The sequence below is a fragment of the Corapipo altera genome, unplaced genomic scaffold (genome assembly GCF_003945725.1).
Source record: "Corapipo altera isolate COAL_440 unplaced genomic scaffold, ASM394572v1 0, whole genome shotgun sequence".
In the NCBI taxonomy this organism is placed as follows: Eukaryota; Metazoa; Chordata; class Aves; order Passeriformes; family Pipridae; genus Corapipo; species Corapipo altera.
In genome coordinates this window covers 86,753,609-86,772,602 of record NW_020884872.1, presented here as the reverse complement: position 1 = coordinate 86,772,602, position 18,994 = coordinate 86,753,609, and the positions used below count along the sequence as shown (strand labels likewise).

Below are 18,994 nucleotides of genomic sequence, written 5' to 3'. Positions count from 1 at the left end.
TCAAGTGGGAAATAATATGCCTTGGAGTTATTAATAATCATATGGAGCTTTTTCAAAGAGTAGTGGGTATGAAGAATATATACCAAGAACATCTGGGTCATTCTGATACCTTCCTACCTAGGTGTTAGCTGTCCTATCAGTCATAAAGTGTTTCTAATTAGGACAATCAAGATACAGAGTCAATAACAAGAAATGACAGGGAGCTACTGGTATTCCAGTGTTGCACCAAAGAAATATTGAAAAAACCTAAAATTTGAGAAAACTATGACTCTGTCTAATTTTGCAAATAAAAAAAAACCCCTACAATACATGGTCCCATATGTCTGTCCTACATTTAAGTCAAGAATATAAACTGACCTGATTTGCTGGTAAGAACCTAATTAGTATGGCTACAGGGTAAGCAGTCCCTCCAAAATAATAATTTATTAGCTAGAATTCCCTGAGCCTTGGCCAATGCAGATTCCTGCCAAGGAGATCTGAAGAAGAAAGGGACCTAACCCACACAGTTTTCTGACTCTTAGCACAATGGGTTTTGGCAAGAAAACTTTCCTCACCGTGTTCACCCTAAGTTAATAGGAGAGGAGAAAATGGATTTCATATCAATTGGGCTAAGGTGATTACCTTAATTTCTATTAGTAAGCACTTATTTAGAGACCACAAGGTAAGTCACCATGTAGAGCTCCTGCACTGTCCTTTATTAAAGAGAAAAGCAGCATCTGCTTTGGATAGGTTATTTTAAGAGGACGAGTACTAAAAACAAAATTGGCATCTTTATCTCAGGGAGTTTTGTTATCTGTCTTTATCATTTCTTCACCTGTGGCTTGTAAGAAAAGAGGGAGATTTCTTGCATTAACTGTTCTAGAAAATATTTTCCTACTCTTTTTCTCATCTCTGGATCCCAAAAGGATGTCTAAACTAACAGTAATTGTTATGAACAAGGTTTGAAAATATTTAGGCTTTATCAGCTTGTTTAGGGATCCTCCTTTTCCTATGTTTCTGTCTATTTCAGTTTGAAGATCTGATTTTCTTTTCATATGAATGAATCCGAGTCATCCCTCATGGCCTTTTTATAAGTTATCTCATTCATGTGGCTTTAGTACATCAGCTGTTCCAACCAATCAGAAGTTAAACAAAACTTTTAGACTTCGGGAGGCTTTCTCCACCTCCCAGGTGCATACTGCTCCCAATACCTTCATTCAGAAAGGCAGAAAGCAGCCTGGACATAAGTGGTACTTGACCAAGCAGTTGAGATAACTGTATGTTTTGACTTTGTCCTTCACACGTTTCTTTTGTAAAACCAGTGAGGATAAATTAAGGCAACAAAGGAACTTGCTTTCTTTCAGAAATGCAGCTATTTTGTATTCCAGCTAGTCTACTTCCTTTGGCATTTTCTGTTTTCACCCGTTTTCATGGGTAGAAAACACTGAGTCATTGCTGATAAAACAAGGAAGAAAGTTAACTATATTGTTACCACATAACAACTTCCTCTCTATGAGGAGACTATATCTAAGCTGATTTAATGGGGTTGGGGTTGTCATCTAACACTCTGCTAATGTTGGATCTGAGATAGTTTTGAAACATTATTCCTCTTAAGACTATGCTTGGAATGAGAAAATTCAATCACCAAGGGCAGTAAAATGGATTTTGTATCCAGGTCTGGTTTGCTTATTTTTTCCCTTCTTAATGTTTTTTTTTTTTACCCTCTTTCCTAGAAGACAGAGTCATAGAAGCATAGAATCGTAGAATGCTTTGGATTGGAAAGGACCTTTAAAGCTCATCTAGACCAACTCCTCTGCAACGAGCAGGGACATCTTCAAGTGCAACAACTTGTTCAGACCCTCTTCCAGCCTGACCTTGAATGTTTCCAGGGATAGGGCATCCACCACCTTTCTGGGCAACCTATGTCAGTGTTTCTCCACCTTCAGGAAAGGGGGTAAAAAAGTTCTTGCTTATATCTAGTCTAAATCTACTCTCTTTTAGTTTAAAACCATTAGCCCTTACCCTGTTGCTACAGGAAACAGAAAGACTGCAATAAGGTCTCCCCAGAGCCTTGTCTTCTCCAGGCTGAACAACACCATCTCTCAGCCTGTCTTCATAGGAGAGGTACACCAGCCTTCTGATAATTTTTGCATCCCTCCTCTGGACCTGCTCTAGCATGTCCGTGTCTTTCCTGTACTGAAGACCTCAGAGAGGGATGCAGGACTCCAGGCAGAGTAAGGACACGACACACTCCAGACCAGAAAAAGTCTATCCACAGTCAGTTGAAGGACAGGTCAAGTACATGCTCTGAAGTTATCCATCTCTGATGCATATGGGATCTGCAGAAGGAAATATATATACTTATTGCCAGAGTGACCCAGGATTCAGCTCGTTTGGTGTAATTCAGAATTCAGCTCAATAATAAGTCTGATATTTGGGACAATGTAGTTTTGGAAATACATCTATACTGAACACAGCCAGTTATGGACAGTGCTGGATCCTGTGAGCCTCTGAGAGCTAAATAGATAATCTTTTCAACATGGAAGTAACAATTCTGCCTCATACTGAACACTGGAATTGTAATTGAGAAGATCTGACAAATTTAGAAAGGATTTTGTGCATGTGTTTGAAGAAACTGACATTTTTACAATCTGCCTGGAATCGTCTTCTAGGATAGCATTGAAGGAATCAAAGTAAACACATGTAGGAACCTAATAAAACCAAATGTCCCAAAAGACAGGTCAACTAGCTTTCTACTTCACAGTTTGATTGCAAATGTGATTCCCATTCAACAATGTTGAGTGAAGAATGATGAACTGACTGTATTTCTGTATCTTAAAACGAATGTTGCCAGGACACAGCAGTGATATATTAAAGGAAGGGAGAATCAGAGACAGAGCTGCCAGGACACCAAAATGGTTTGTCAAAGAGGAAATAACTAGGAAGTTATTAGAAAACATTTTCTATGGACAGATAAATTGAGACAAAAATACAAGTGAGTTCTCCTGGGTCACAAAAGAGATCTGCAAACCTATCAGAAGTCCCCATGTCCCCTCCTTTAAACTACTTACTATGGTCAAAGTGTCTCCTTAATAATTAGTCAGTGTAACTACATCAAACTACATTGTTTTATATTTATGTTTCATATTTAAGGTTCACCCAGGAAAAGGAGGAACTAGAACTGGGAAGCATGTCTTTTAATTATTGTCTCTACAATGACCAGGAAACAGTAACAGAATCATCTAACTTGCCCTGTTGGACACAATCTGCAACACTGGGGGTTGTTCAGCTTCCGCCCAAGCTGTCTAGCATGTAAGCTGTAAAAACAAGTGTCAGCTAATGGAGCATGCCCTCATGCTCAAGGAGAGAGCAAAGTGCATTACGCTGCACGTCCCGGTGGAATTGGGCTCTGGACAGTCAGAGACTGACTGCCATAGACAGGCTGCGCTGAAAATGTCTGTCAGGTGTTAACTTTCAATATCAATCTGTCATTTCCCCTTGTTTTTCCTTAAAGGTGATTTGTCAGGTCTCGAGTTGTCATTCCAAAATGATACTTTCTTGGGTATTCTCACATATTAAAGGGCAATGTCTGTCCTCATTTTGAACAGGATCATGACTGCACCAAAGTTGATCACAATCAAATTTTTTGTCTATATTATAGACAAGAAAATAATAACATTGGATGGAATGAATCAGCTTGAGAACAGAAATTTTAAAAAGACTTCTTCCAAGAAATTAACCTGAAATCTACACCAGAGGTGTAGGGTTAAAATCAGACATGAATGACATTAAGCTTCCCTTTTCGTTGTCCCAGCTGCAAGAATCTTGAAGTGATTTACCTAGTGAGACAAGGAATTATTGGAGCTGGTCCAACTCGACCATGCAAAGAAGCCTAAGAAGCAAAAACACCAGTTGTGGCAATTTTCCTGGAGTTCCAGAATGACTCTCAGGGGACCTCAAAGATGAAGCGATCTAGCAGAAGTGAGGAATTGTTTTGAAAATTAAAACCCCCACATTTCACACTAAGTGGGGCTAGAAAATAGAACCCAAAACACCTTACCTCCTCTTGCTCTGACAGAAAGCGATTAGTTGCTATATTTGGTGAAAAAAAGTATTTAAAAACATAAAATTGGAGGTTTAATTATATTTGGTATGTGTTACTGGCAGAGCTTCATGAAATGATCAACAATTATCTTTCTCATCTATCAAGTGCTAAGGGATCACACAAGGACAGGGAGTAGGAATATGAAGTACGCTGTGCCAAAAACATAAAAGTGTGTTGTTTCTCTTTCAGCTTTCTTCATTTTTCCCCCACATTTTCCATGCACACCATGCAAATTGCAGTGATTTTTTTCAGTGTAGCTCCTTTCCCACTTATCTGGAAGCAATCAACCCCACAAAACCTTTTGAACATCAAACTCACTACAGGACTCAGTGGATTTTCATTTTAAACCAAGAACAAATTAACGCATTCCTATTTAACTTCAGCACTTGATTAACAAAAATGAATCAAGAAATGCTGCTCATTGACATGCAAACCCGTCTTTATTATATTGCTACTCGTAAAACTTCATATGCAATGACACAACTCTGCCAAAACATTCAGACAACAAAAACCAGATTAATTTTGGAGATTTACACATGTTCCTGAAAAACTGTGATATTTCATGCCTACAACCAAACTTTAATTAGTGCTAAAATTACAATACAATGCTTCCCATCAAAATAAGCATCCTATTTATAGCTGCATACTTAACTCTTGGGTCATCGGGTGTTCTGTACTTTGGGATCACTAACATCCTATTTAGCAAAGAAATTCATTGCTTAGTGCTTAAAACACTGCTGGAGGGGGATGGACATTATGCCATGCTGTAAACGCCATTGGAAAGACATGTAGTTCATGAATGGTGGTTTTATGAATACAACGTGTGCTCATTTATTTATTTTCTGATTATTTCTCTCTGAGATACTTGGTCTATTTCTGATGGAGAAACAGTAGAAAGTCTGATGATGTGGATGCACTTAATGGGAAAATCCATTACATGAGGAAGAGAGACTCTACACAAGACTAAACTTTGGCACTTTTATGAAAGGCTCATCAGAGCACTAATTTGTTGTATATTGTGGGGGGATATTTGGAGTGGTCAGCTTTAGGTCTGAGAGTGCTCTAAATTCATCACGTAATACACACAATTTTAGTTAACCACACGGGATCACAGACTGAACACCAGTATTTGGTGTTCCAGCTTGTCCACCATAACTGAAGCCCAGCTCTTCCTGCTATCACCATCCTAAACTGGACTTCAGAGCAGTGGGGCAGCATTATGGAAATGTTCCTTACCACAACACAGTGCGTTGTCTCACCAAGCACAGAAAGAGTTAGTGCTTGCCAGTCACTTGGGAATTCAGTTTTGTCCAGGTTTTATTGAAGACTCTTCTCAGGTAGAAGAAGTAGCAGGTGACAGGGTGAGGGAATAAGGAGCTCCTTTGACTTCTGTGCTTGAAGTGTGTTTGCCACCAATTACTATCTGTCAAACCAATTCACTCAGGTGCTTGCTTTTAGCTGGGATTAATAGGTGCACAAAGACATGGCAAAGGATGTTTCACTCAATTTACGGGTGACACAGAGCCCTTTTCCCACCACATCATGAGGGACCTGTAGTAGATATTTTCACCTGAGGGTTCTGTGGAGCCAACCTCCACTAGCCGTGTCAGATATGCTATTAGAACTGTTAAGGTTCAAGAATCTCAAGTTTATGCCAGTTAGTACTGGTCACATAATAATGATGGGATGCTTTGAAAACAAAACTATATCTTCTGTTTCTAAGGATGGAATAATTCAATGGCAATTACCCAAAGTAAAAATCAGATGCTCTGACTACCCAAAAGAACTATTTTCAAAGGTCATATGCATTGTTAATGCAAAGCTAGAATTACAACAAGGAAAAAAAACCCCTGTGGAATATCCAATAACTCAGACAAAAAAACAAATATCAGGTTATAGACAACACAGGCATAAGGAATGATCCCAGCCTATAGGTTTCCTTTCAAAGCTGGATGTCTACTTGCAGATATCCACTAAAAGCCTGCACATTAATTACAAAGGAGAAAAGATGAGTTCAATTCATTTAGTTCTTTTCTTCCATGCATTTCATGGCTGTCAGTCTGAAATTTTAAAAGAGGCCCATCTTGAAGATAACCCTATAAACAGGGTAACTTGGGACTTAAAAAAAAAAGGCAAAAAAAAAAAGGCATACTTTCCCCACATATGGTTCTAACAGATGTGGTTTTAAATTACCATTGGGACATAATAATGTTTTTTGAATAGACTGAATCTTAAATAGTTGGCTCTTCCTATGTGACAGACATTAGTTCTCAGTGGTTTAAGCAGAAAACTCCCTATTTGTGTCTTAGCTGGCATGTACTTCATTTTCAGCCCACGCCGGTCAGTATGATTTAATAGCTTGGCCTGATGTCCCTCTCACCAGCAAAAGAAAGGATAAAATAGGATTAAAGACATGAAACAAAACAAAACCAGGCAAACTCCCCCCATCACCAGGAGCCAATGCCAGGCTCCTGCATTGTTCCTTACACAACTCCTGCAGCCCTGCAATGGGAGCTCACTGGAGATGACAGCTGAGGAAGAAAAACGTTAAATAATTCAAAGCCACTAACATCAAGTCTGATGTAGATATAAAAATAGTTACAAAATACCACTCTGCATGTTTTCATTATAGGAACTTTGACTTACTTGGAAACATCAAGAAAACCTCAAACTTACCCCACTCCCAGCCTTACACGCTCAATTAGTCCAGCAGTGGAAATGACATCCATTTCCAAAGCAGCCTTCAATTTTCATGGCCATTTCGTGTTTCTGCACTGGGGGAGCCAGCACTGTTACACAGCAGGAGTGAAAAAGCCTGATCCAGAGCCCATTAAAACCAACAGGAGCCTTTGAGTTAACAGTAATGATCCTTGGATCTGGCCCTGGTTTAGGTTAAAGAGTTGTGGAGCTTTGAGGATTCAAACAAGATTGGATGGGACTGGCTTTTGTTATCTTCAAAACATCTTTGTCACTGGGAATGTCCACTTCCAAATACTTGGTCTGATAAAACAGTGCACATTTTAAAAAAAGGCTCTAATGAAGTATTCAAGGAAACATGATGCAAGGTGAGCTACCACATATTTTGTTTAAAATTAACTCCAGGTGTTTTCATTTGAACAGAGGGAAGGAGAGAGAAACAAACAGGAATATTCATATATGAAGAATATATGCCCACTCACACGCACACATTTGATTGGGCAGCTTTGCCAGGGCTAGGCATCCTGATTTTATTGATGTATATATTTCATGCACAAAAGAGATTTTATAGAATTTTTAGCCTTCCATGCTCTGAAAGGGAGGGAAGAAAAAAACCCAAAAACAAAAGAAAAAAGAATCAAACAGTCTTCAGTGCACAGAGCACAACAGAGCACTGGGTGAAGGAATCCAGCTCTGTTTCTAGTATTCTCTTATTTTCTCACCCCCCAAAAGACCCACTTTTCTTCCCTAGTATCAACTTCTGATATCCCCTTCTTCCCTGTTACCATGTCCTCAACTAGATGTTTGCTGTCTGATAATCTCTGGAGAAGACATCAGCCAAAATAAATAAATACATAAAATTCAACTAAAAATTAATTATGCAAAAGGTATAAAATATTACAAAACAGAGTGATGCAGGTGTACAATAACGCTGCTCCCCAGAGTCCATGATCAGCAGTGTTCGGCACAAAGAGTCACAAACATATGTGGGATATGCAGGGCTGTAAGCAAAAGTTTGTAGCTTCTATATGAGTCATTTGTGCATCTCTAAAATCCCAAGTATTATTATGAACAGCACTAGCAATTATAAGTCATAAAAACCAAGTCCTAAAGAAACTGCCGTATAGGCAGACCCAAATGCTCATCAACAAACAGGGCTCTAAGTCACAGGCAGGTGGCTATGTCTGCTCACACTTTCTTGTGAGATAGAAGCAAAAACAAGTGAGTACTAAAAGTTTTTAAATCCCATGTGTCTTTGTGGGGCATCATGAACACAACGTGGATTTTGGGATAGAAAGGAGATGGAGATACAGGGGAAACATGTCAGTCTGTGAGAAGATGATCATTAGGTTCTCAGGACTCTGGTGCTCCAGCGTGGATGAAGTGAAGGGTGTACTTTGCTGTTTGGGGGAAAAGCAAACAATCAGTAGAAAGACGTATAAGAAAAAAGACTCTGTTAGATGCAATGCTGATGAGAAGTAAAATCATTTGAGCCACAGACAACTTCACTGTCAGATGTCACAAGACAGGCAGGCTGGTTGTTCTTACTTTGTATTAAGGTTATTTTGTTGGTTATATTTTTGCTCAGATTATCCCCAAGACAAGAATAAAAGTCAAAATGAGAGTCTGTTTCATTGCTGGGCTTTCTGATTCTCTCATGAAGCCTCCAACAACCTACTCTCACAGTACTGACTAACAAGCTGGGTTATAAAAACATCAGATGAAATTCAGTATCAATAAAAGCAGCATAATGCATAAAAGGAGAAACAATTCTAACAATACATACACAATGTGGGCTCTAAATTAACTGGTGCCACACATGAAGGTGGCTGAGGAATCTCCACAGGATGCACTCTACATATACTGGCTCTCTGTTCATGCCAGTCAAATGTGCAGTGCAGGGAAAATCTTGGGATATGTTAGGGAAAGAATAGACAACAAAAGGAGAAAAATAATAAAATCATTCAGTTTGGAAAAGACCTGTAAGATCATAGAGTCCAGTCATCAATCTAACACTGCCAGGTGCACTCCTAAACAATGTCCCTAAGCACCACATCCACCACTTTTTGAACGCTTTCAGGCACGGTGATTCCACCGCTTCCTTGGCAGCCTGTTCCAATGTCTGATTACTCTTTCTGTGAAGAAATTTTTCCTAATATCCAATCTAAACTTCTCCTGGTGCCAGTTGAGGTTATTTCTTTCTGTCTTGTCACTTCCAGCTTGGGAAAGGAGACAAACCCCCACCAGAGTACAACCTTCTTTCAGGTAGTTGTAGAGAGTGATAAGGTGCCTGAGCCTCCTTTTCTCCAGACTAAATATCAGTAGAATATGGGATGATGTATAAGCTAACGATACATTTCTGTTTTAATGATGCATCCATTTTGGGTCTACCCATCTACTAAATATAGAGTAGAATTAAGAAAGGCAGAGAAAAAGGCTGAAGATTATCAGGAAATACAGAGAGACTTTTGAAGAATAGATGAAGTAGGGTGAGGACTTTAAGCTTGGAATAGAAAAATAAAAACAAAAACTAGGAGGAACAGACCTCTATTAGATCCTGTTGTATAACCCACAAAGTAGTAGTCATCTAATGAAATTACCAAATTGAGAGTTTAAAGCAGAAAAACAGGAAGGCTTATTCACTCTTTGAATGATTTTAAATTTCGAAAGGTTTTGTTGTGGCTATCACAACTGTACACTGGGTTCAAAGAGAATCCAGCAAATTGTTAGAGGACAACTGCTTCAGTGCCTACTGAGCAGGATGGTTCAAAAGACTGTCCTGAAGACAGAAGACTGTAATGAAAAAGTGCACTCTGTATTTTAATAATAAAATGAGGCTTTATATCAGTACAATAAAAATCCTGTAAACAGTTGGCAATCCAAAAAAAACCCACCTCTTGAGTCATGGGACTAACCTAAAAACTCATCACCTCCAAAAAGCTCTTTATACCCCTTTCTTACTCCCTTCTCCTTGGTACATACTTCCACCACACTGGTGCAAGTCACTAACTCAGAAAACAAACAAACAAAACAATAACAACAAAAAAACCCCAAAACAAACAAACAAAAAACCAAGCAAAAGATGGAGCTTGTTTCTTCCTGCATTGATTAATTAATTTGTAGAATCATAGAATGATAGAATGGGTTTGAACAGACCTTCAATATCATTTAGTCCCAACCCCCCTGCTATGGACAGGAACACCCTCCACTAGACCAGGTTGTTCAAAGCCCCATCCAACCTGGCATCGAACAATGGGCAACTCTCTGGGTAACTTGTGCCGGTGCCTCACCACTTTCCCAGTAAAGAATTTCTTCTTAACATCGAATCTAAACCTGCCCTCTTTTAGCTTAAACTCATTATCCCTTGTCCTACCCTTGTCAAAAGGGCATAAATCATCAGACATATTCTGAAGGAGTGAAAGGACAGGAGCTGAGGAGAGAGGACATTGGGATGGGAGGAGAGAGAGAAAGCAGCACCCCTCTCCTCCCCTCTCCTTTTATGCCAATGGGTCCTGAGGTCGGCTCTGATGTGAAACTACAGCCTGAGAGGTCACCTGTAATGATGTTAACAAAAGCAAGAAAAGCTGATCATACTAAAATGCAATTATCTGTTCTTTCAGTTTTAAGGTTTTCCTTTTTTTTCCCTTGTTTTTTTAGCTGTGATTTACAATAACAGTTGCTGTTACAATAGAATGTTGTTATACTAAACCAGAATTCTTCTGTCAGCAGGACCATGAACCCAAAGGTGGGATATATAGGAATTTGTGTGATTGCTCTGGCAGTTCAAGGTCTCCTGAGATTTGTTTGGGTTTAATCCCATTTTACAAATCCTGCAATGTTGTAACACTTTGATGTGACTTGGTGGGATTCTCCTTACTTGTATTCACTTTGGTTTCCAGGAAGCTTGAGATTTCATCATCTGCTAACATATGCTGAAATGCATGTGTCAGTTTTATAATAAATTTCCAATGTATAAAAATATCTATAAAATGCACAAATACGAAATTAGTTTGTAACACAATTTCCAGTTCTCTGTTTATTAGGGAAAGGTAAAGTTGGTAGTGCTGTCAATTATGAGAAGAGCGAGGCAGCTTTAATAATAAAACAGCGTTCACAGTTTCTTATAACTATACTAAGCAAATTGTTTGGCCTAAAAATTTCCATGCCAGCTGTCTGCCTCAGGCTGAATTTTTTTGGAAAATTTCAGTCAAAACAGTTCAGCAGATTCTGAGAACAAGGCTAGGGAAAAATATGTTGTTTTACTCACATTAAAAAAAAAAAAAAAAAGGCTTTAGCCTTCTCTTTAGAACCTCCTCTGGGATTTTTAGGACTATAGAGAAAGGACTTGAAATTTGCCTGGGAGAGAACTGTTTTTCTTCTAATGAATTTTGAGTGCATGTGTATGAATTAAGCCAAGTTTAGACATCTTTGATAAAAGAACTGTTGCTACATGCTCCTGGGTTAATTTGTACATATTTACTAGTTTTCATCACTTACATTTCTGCCTGTGTGTGACTAAACAAGATTCTTGGTGCTATAGGATGTGTCAGGTTTGCATCCAAGTATCACAATTGCAGTTGGAGATGGTCTCTGGTGCTCAGCATGATTCCAAGCTGGGAGGAGCTGAGTGATGTTGGGGTGACAGACCTGAAGAGCAGGGGCTAGAGGGGTGAAAATGGGATTGCAGAATAGAACTGGAAGAGGCAGGAGATGAGGAAAGGAGCAGACTGAGCAGGATGGACTAAAGGATCTATTTAGAGGAGCAGAGTACTCTGTTAAATCAAGAGATGATATTCTATTAATTTAAGTCATACACACATACAGATACTAAAATGTGGCAATGCCACAAAGCTACTAGCTCTTCTAAGACTTAAAAAAAAAAAAAATTCAACACAGACTAGACTAAGAGACAAATAATAAGATTCAAATGTACATATTGGAGACCCAGAATTTAAGTAAATCCTCAATGAAAGTTGCCTTAATTCAGTGTCCTAAATAACGAAAGTCATTATTCACAAGATAGTGTTTTATCCAAGCCAGCCTGGAGATGAAGCAGTGAGGATGAGGAGTAGAAGAGGAGGTTTATGATCCCTATCTCACCCGTAGCAGAGCTGGACGGTTTGTAGTGACTAAGCAGAGGACCGAGGAATGAGGATAAATGTGTTTCAGATTAAGGCAGCCAAATGATGCCCCAGAACTGTGGGCAATGCTGGGCAAGTTTCTTCAACCTAACATTTCGTAACTGTGTCAGAGAGTGTTGCAACCTCTGTATGATCATCTTGACAGCCTGGTCTGATCTGCTGACACGTCAAACATCCACAACAGCAATTAAAGGTCATGTGAACTCTGCATTGTTTTAGCACAGTAAGGAAGAACTGTAAGTAACCTCCAGTCATGGCTCTGTCTGTAGGAATGCATCGGCAGGCTGGCTCTTGAGATTGTTCTCTGCTTTCTAGCGCAAAAATCTGCGCCAATGTCAAAAACCTGATCACACCTTAAGCCCACCTGCACAAAGGGTAATTTTCGAGAAATAGCAGCATTTGCTTGTTCCTGACTGACGGGATCTGTGCTGCCCACAGCCCAATCACCTAATGCTGTTTGTATCAACAGGTAGAAAGCAAATTCCAGTGTCTCTCATGCTTCATCAGTTTTTCCAATCACTTCGGGCAGTTACTTCTAAAGGCTTTTTGACTCACCAAACTCTCCCTTCCTATTCTTCTTTATGTTACAGAGGTGAGGATGAAATGGTTTTCAGCATCCAAATGCACAGAGGCATTTCAAAAGGATTTAGCAGAATACTGAAAACTTTCCATTATAAAATCTGGGAGTTTGGTTCATTTATAAGATTGGGGCATTTAAGTCCAGGTGACCTACTGGAAGAGATGGTTTATGAATTGCTGACCTCCATAACTTTGATTTTATGTAGACAGATAGCATTTGATGACACTCCTGCCCAGGAATTGAATCCTGACTTCTCTTATCCTCCATACAGCATGGTATCATAGAAGCATAGAATATCCTGAGTCAAAAGGGACCCACGAGGTTCATTGGGTCCCACTCTTGATAAAGAAGATTGATTTTATGAATGGACCCCATATTCCCCAGAAGGAACAGGCCTAGGTTGGATTTTTTAAGCAAGTCTAACATTTTCATTACACTTAACGGAGTTTGAGAAGGAGGCAACAAAGCCGGTGAGCCCTTATTACATACATAATGCAGGGTTGGATTAAAACAGTAAATTAGGATTTAATATTCTTGTTTTCTAACTTTTGACTGTTTAACTAATCAATCTCCAGAATACTTGGAAGGCTCAATGTGTGCAAACACATATGCAGGCAAGTGCTGCACCTTCTACTCAGTGTTTGAAGAGGAAACTGCATTGAATAATCACCTAAAACCTAAATCAGTGGGCAACAAGACATCTCCTGTTTTCACATTTGCTGTTACTGCCTGAGTAGCACATCTGCCACCAGTGCCTTAGCAGTGATTATGGTGCTGAAGCAGCATTCTTGACTGCAGTGGTTATCCTAGACAGTGGCAAATACTACTTCACTAAAGCATGCGGAGATATCTGTGAAATCTAATTGAATCATCCCCATTTAAATGGACTGATAAATGCAGTTCAGTGAGCTCCTTCACTTAAATCGACCATCAGCAACTCCTCGCTTTTTCTTCCCTCTTTCTCCCACTTAAAATAAGAACAAGGATGTGTCAAATCCTAGAAAGCAACTCTAATCTGGAACAGGAAACTTATCTGCTAGCCCTTCTATTTCATAATGCTTTTCCCTCCTTCTGCCAACACACTAGAAGAACAGAGAATTCTACGTCTGCTTTCATGGACATCTTCACATTCAAAAGATCACCACTGCTGATACCCAGCAGGACAACATATGATAAAGTTTGAATCCCCCTTCAGCACAAACAGTTTCGTTCTCAGCAATGTGATATAAAGGCAAAAGGATATTTGTCAGTAAGGCTCAAACTTTCCAAGAAATTAGAACTTTCCATAAAGAGTGTTTATAACTGCACACAGACAAGGAAATGTGCCCTCCTATTCATATTTCAACTGTGTCTTTAAAGATGTTTCAGGGAGAGTGATGTAAAACAGCTGGTAAAAAAAATATATATTTCTAAGTAAATTTTTTGAATATATGTGCAGTGATGGTGAAATAGCACAGAGGAATGCAAATCATATATTTATTCCTGACTAAAAATTTAAGTCCTATAGCCACACTACAGCACTTCTCCTCAGGTTATACTGATACAGTTAGGATATAAATTTCTCAATGATTCTTTTTCTTTTTGTTCTACAGCAAAGAGGAAATGCATACATGTACTTATACTTTAAAAAAAAATTACAAGACTTTTTTCTCTGAAACATATTGGTCAAGGATCCATGAATACCCAATTTGCTGGCAAGTGGTGCAAGTTACTTTGTCAAAGTGCCTAGCAATGCCAATCTGTCAGTTCAAAGCAGAAATAGAGTATTTTAGCTTTTAGTTACAATAAGCTATGCTGATAGACCTTGTAACAGGGAAGGTAACAGCCAGTCTTTAAATCTGAATTGACATTGATTTACGGTTTCATTTCTTTGAATGAAATCAGAGAGAGATCAAGTTTCAAGATACTTCACTTCTTGAAATTACAATTACACATTTCTTAAACACGGAAGGGTTTGCTTTAAAAAAAGAAAAAATAAAGTCTCAACTGCCTACAGAGGTAAGATAAAAGGAAAAAGTGATGTTAAAGAAGATATCAAAGTAGTTTTTGTTTATTAATATTTTTTAATTCTAATTTTCCCCTCCATAAATTTTTAAAACCTCCTTGATTTTAAATCCTAATAATAAATATGCCATGCAACATTCCTCCTGTCAAATCTCTCTCATCCTGGTATTACTGCAATATTTGTAACTTTTGATCTGGAAACATCAAGTTACGTAAGATCATAGTTCTGCTTCTTGCAAAGATGTGATTCTGTCAGAAAATGAACCATTGAAGTGGGAACTCGACAGAACTGGAAACGACTTTCCTAGGGAAAAGGTAATTTTGCTTAAGCATCACAGTTATTTTAAAGTGCAAAAACTCAACTATTTGTTCTCCTAAGCAGAGAAATGGTTAAAAATAATCAGAGTAGGCTCTTAATTGGAACAGTGTACATGTTGTAGAGAGAATGAAATAACACTTAGTTATTATACATTCCAGGAAATCAATCAAATAAAATAGAAGCAAAAAAATTCTCACTTTTTAAAACAAAAGAGAGCATCATTTTCCCTTGCCTGTGTACTATTTGCTCACCAAAACGATAGGAAAGCATCTAATTTAAATGAGTCAAGGCAAATAATTAAGCTACAAGGACTTAAAAAATGCAGTGTCTTCTCAGCCCAAATCTCACTGCTTCCCCAGACCCACGGAAATCAGAGAGATGTCTCTCTTTTTCCGTCCATGTAGTAAAATAAATTGGAAGGGAGGGAGAGGGGCTATCTCCTCCGCCAACCAAAACCAGTCAAGCAGCTTTACTCTCATCTCTCCATAATTTTTCCCTATCCTTTAAAATCAGAGAAGGCAAATTCTCTCCACAAAAGCCTTTTTTAAATCGAGACCCCTTGCTAATAAGAACAGGAAACTACGAAGTTAACTTATGCATCTTCTTTTGCCTTTTCCCCCCTCTTCCTGCCAAAGAGCAGCCTGAGGACCTCTTTCCACACTAATGGCCATTTTTCTCCACCAAAACATGACATTTCTTCTCCAGATCACACACATAAATGACAGATACATTGAAAATCTCCCCTTGTGAAGATGTGTACACATGCATGCAGGTATGGACAGGAAGGGAAGGTGAGGCACAGAGGCAGAGTCCCTGCAGGGATATATTGCATCTCAGTGCAGTGGCAGTAATTCCCAATCTTGGTGGTTTGTTTTTATTTTTTTTGTTTTGTTTTGGTTTTGTTTTGAAGGGAAAAGGGGGAAAAAAACTGAAACAGGTTGTCTGCAAAGGCACCTCCCCTCCTTCCCTGCCCCAGTTGTTTGTGCAGAGCCCCTTCCCAGCGTGGTGCAGAGCAATGGCCCCGCTCTCGAGGGAAGAACAACACAGGTTACATTTTCACGTGCCCGGGAAAAGCCTGGCCACACACCGCGACCTCAGAGTCCCCTCCCTACCCCCAGATCTGCTGCAAACCAGCACAGACCCTAATTTTCCTTGACCATGCACTGGCTTGGAGATCACATTCTCAACGGATCATGGCAGCAGAGAATCTGTCCACAAAGCAGCCCACTCCAGCAAGGAGTGATCCAGCAGCGTGGCAGAGTCTGGGAGCTGGGAATTTCACAGGGAAGGGCAGCTCACGATGACCACAAACCAGCAAATTCCTACGGCCTTATAACACAGGCAGAGGCAATCAAGCCGCTGTGAAGTCTTGTTTCACTGCAAAACAGTGCAAGAGATGCATCTTCCTCCCTCTATGCCCCCCCCCCATACTGAATATATACACACGAACACATATACTCCTTGTTTTTTCCACCCAAGCCTATAAAAGTACTACAGGCTGAGGCACTAAGTGGGAGGTGCCTGGCTCTGAAAAGGCCAATGAAATAAATTAAATACAAATCACTGGCTCAGCCCCAGCCTCCCCCAGCTATCAGGGGAGAGTTTGGTGTTCCCAATGGCCGATCCTCAGCTCTTAGCAGACCCAGAGTGAGGGTGGCATATGCAGGCTGCTGGCATAGTATAGGTGTATATGTTAAGCCTTGGGTGTTGCAGGCACATATGGTGCACATGTTGGGAGCAGAGCACTTTCCATAGGAGGGGAGGGGCTACCCTTCTAGTAGGCAATTTTATTAGGGTCAGTGAAGCAGAAAGAAATGGGATTGGGATAGGCTGGGAGCTGCCAAGTTTCCCTGCCCAACTCGGCGCCCCAGAGCAGCGAGCAGCACACTAACAACTTGCAAGGCTACAGCAGAAGTTTACCAATATAAAGCAAGTTCCAACTTCAAAGCTTTGCTCTCATTTTCTCATTTTATGGCCCTCCCGTCACCTAGGACTTTTTTCAGGGGAAAAAAAAAAAAAAAGATGCAGCTATAAATTCAAGGTGAGACTTCACTGCAAAAAGTTAAGGAGGAAAATGGGGTGGAGGTGGAGAGATTAATTTTTAGCTAGATTCAGAGTTGTGTTGTTTTGCTTTTTTTAATTATCATTTTTAAATCAAAAATAATTGAACTTTCCAGGAAAAGCCATGAGCAAATACATTCAAGATGCAAAAAGGTCTTGTCTGTCTATTTAATAAGCATTTATTCATCTCTGTTTTGGCTGTATGAAAAAATGTTTTTCGAACTGTGTATCCCGTAAAACAAGACTGTGGCATAAATATGCTTTTTGGTTTTATTTGGGTTTTTCTGGGGGGTTGTTTTGTTTTGTTTTTTTTTTTTCTCAAATCATGTGCTTACATGGTTGTAACCGCTGTGAATTTCTAAGCGTGGTCATGGTAAGAAAGTAAATACATACTGCCTTGTAAATACTTTAAGAGTTTGGGGTTTTTAATTATTATTTTTTTAAAGATTTGGCATTCCTTAACTACTACCTATTTACATGTAAAAGAACTCAGATATTTTATAGTAAGAAAAGATCTATATTTTTAATCAAAACAACTCCCAAGAAATAAATGCCCTTTGGTAGCATCCTGGTTTTATGTTCAAAAGCCAAAATTTGTATTTGAGAATGCAAACTGCTGAGAATAGAAGCTGGAGTCTGAACCACTGCATTTCTCCCAGTCACTCCAGCATCTTTTCCCCAACATCACACTATTTGGGAGAGCTTTTAAATCTAGCAGGGCATGGCTGGAAGCAAGTCTTTAACATTTAATGCCTAAGAAACAGACTTGTCACTCAACTTGCAGTCAAGCGCATTTCTTTTTTTCTGTTTTTTGTTGGAGGCAAACCCACCTTTCCTTGGAAAATGGGAGACCCCATCCCCATCCCTGACTCTAGCACAGATCCAAATGTAAACATACACACACACTCCCACTACGCACGACCCTGCAGCAGGACATGGGCATGGGGGTTTCAGGCAGAGCCAAAGGTACCTTGTGAGCTGAGAAATATCGAGGCACTTTTTTTTTTAATTTATTTTTTCCTCCCCCCTCTCCTCCCCGCTTTTACTATTACATAAATAACATCGATTGATCTTAAAGCTGCATCCTTGCTCCTGTGCCTCCCAATCTGCACTGCTGCCTTCCTCCAGCACAGCCGCACCGCTCGGGGTGCAGAGGGAAGGGTCGGGGAGGGGGAAGGTTGGATGGGAGAATCCACTCCAAACATACCCTGAAGCAGGGTTTTGGCAGTCTGGGGGTGCCTGATCCGCCTCCCCGCCCCCCCCTTCCCTCCAGCCCGGAGCCTCCCGCAGCATCTTTGCCTCCCCGAATTGCTGCAAACTGTGCGAGGGAGGGCAGGGAGCTGGGCAGTAGGCATGGATGGATGCTGGGGAGGGAAAACCAAGGATTCAGGGAGCTTCTCCCCAGCCTCAATCCGTGTGCACGGCTGTTTAGTGGGAAGAGGAAAGGGGGAAGGGAAAACTGGAGGGAGCCGATGTCATAAATACACTTTTCACAGGAAAAAGCGAAGCTTACCATGTCTGCAGCTTCCCCCCACCGAAATGCCACTTCTGTGTCCAGCGATCCAAAAGTGGAAACTACAGGCAGGCACCGGAGCTCATCTCCGCAGGCAGATCGGAGATACACCTCTGCCACCCCCAAAAATCAAAATCAAAATAAATTAAAAAAAACCCAAAAACAAAAACCCAAAAAACAAACCCAAACAAAACAACGACTGGTCCAGCTTCTTTCCTGGCAGGAATCGTCCTGGTAGGACTGCCCAAAATAAGCAGCTGCAATCCAAAGGCTTTATTTAAAGCTTCCCCCCCTCCTCCTCCTCCTCTCCGTGCCTCGCTCGCTCTCTCCCTCTCGCTGTTACACACAGAGAGAAAGAGAGACACACACAGGTTACATGAATGGGAGGCAGGAGCCGGCGCTCCCGGCTGGAATGACAGACGCACATGCGGCTGGCGGTTGCCCACCCCGGCGGCGTGGGAACTGCTCGGACACGGCGTGCGGATACGTGGAAAGGGCCATTGGGTGGGAACGGGTATGGGGTGCCATGGACACGAGGAGGAGATGAGAATGGGGATGGACGTGGCATAGGCATGGGGCCGGAGAGGACATAGAC

At 40.3% G+C, this 18,994-nt stretch overlaps 1 protein-coding gene across 9 annotated transcripts in view; it reads right to left on the bottom strand.

Annotated features, from left to right (window-relative positions):
• Positions 1-18,765, bottom strand: part of TENM4 (teneurin transmembrane protein 4) — a 599,346-nt gene extending 580,581 nt beyond the window's left edge. For 5 of the 9 annotated variants that reach the window (XM_027664342.1, XM_027664505.1, XM_027664591.1 and 2 more), the window contains exon 1: positions 18,400-18,765. The gene's annotated coding sequence lies outside the window, so the exon portion shown is untranslated. The remainder of the gene's footprint in view (positions 1-18,399) is intronic. The other 4 variants (XM_027664758.1, XM_027664847.1, XM_027664938.1 and 1 more) reach the window with 2 other exon arrangements.
• Between the last annotated feature and the right edge of the window lie 229 nt (positions 18,766-18,994).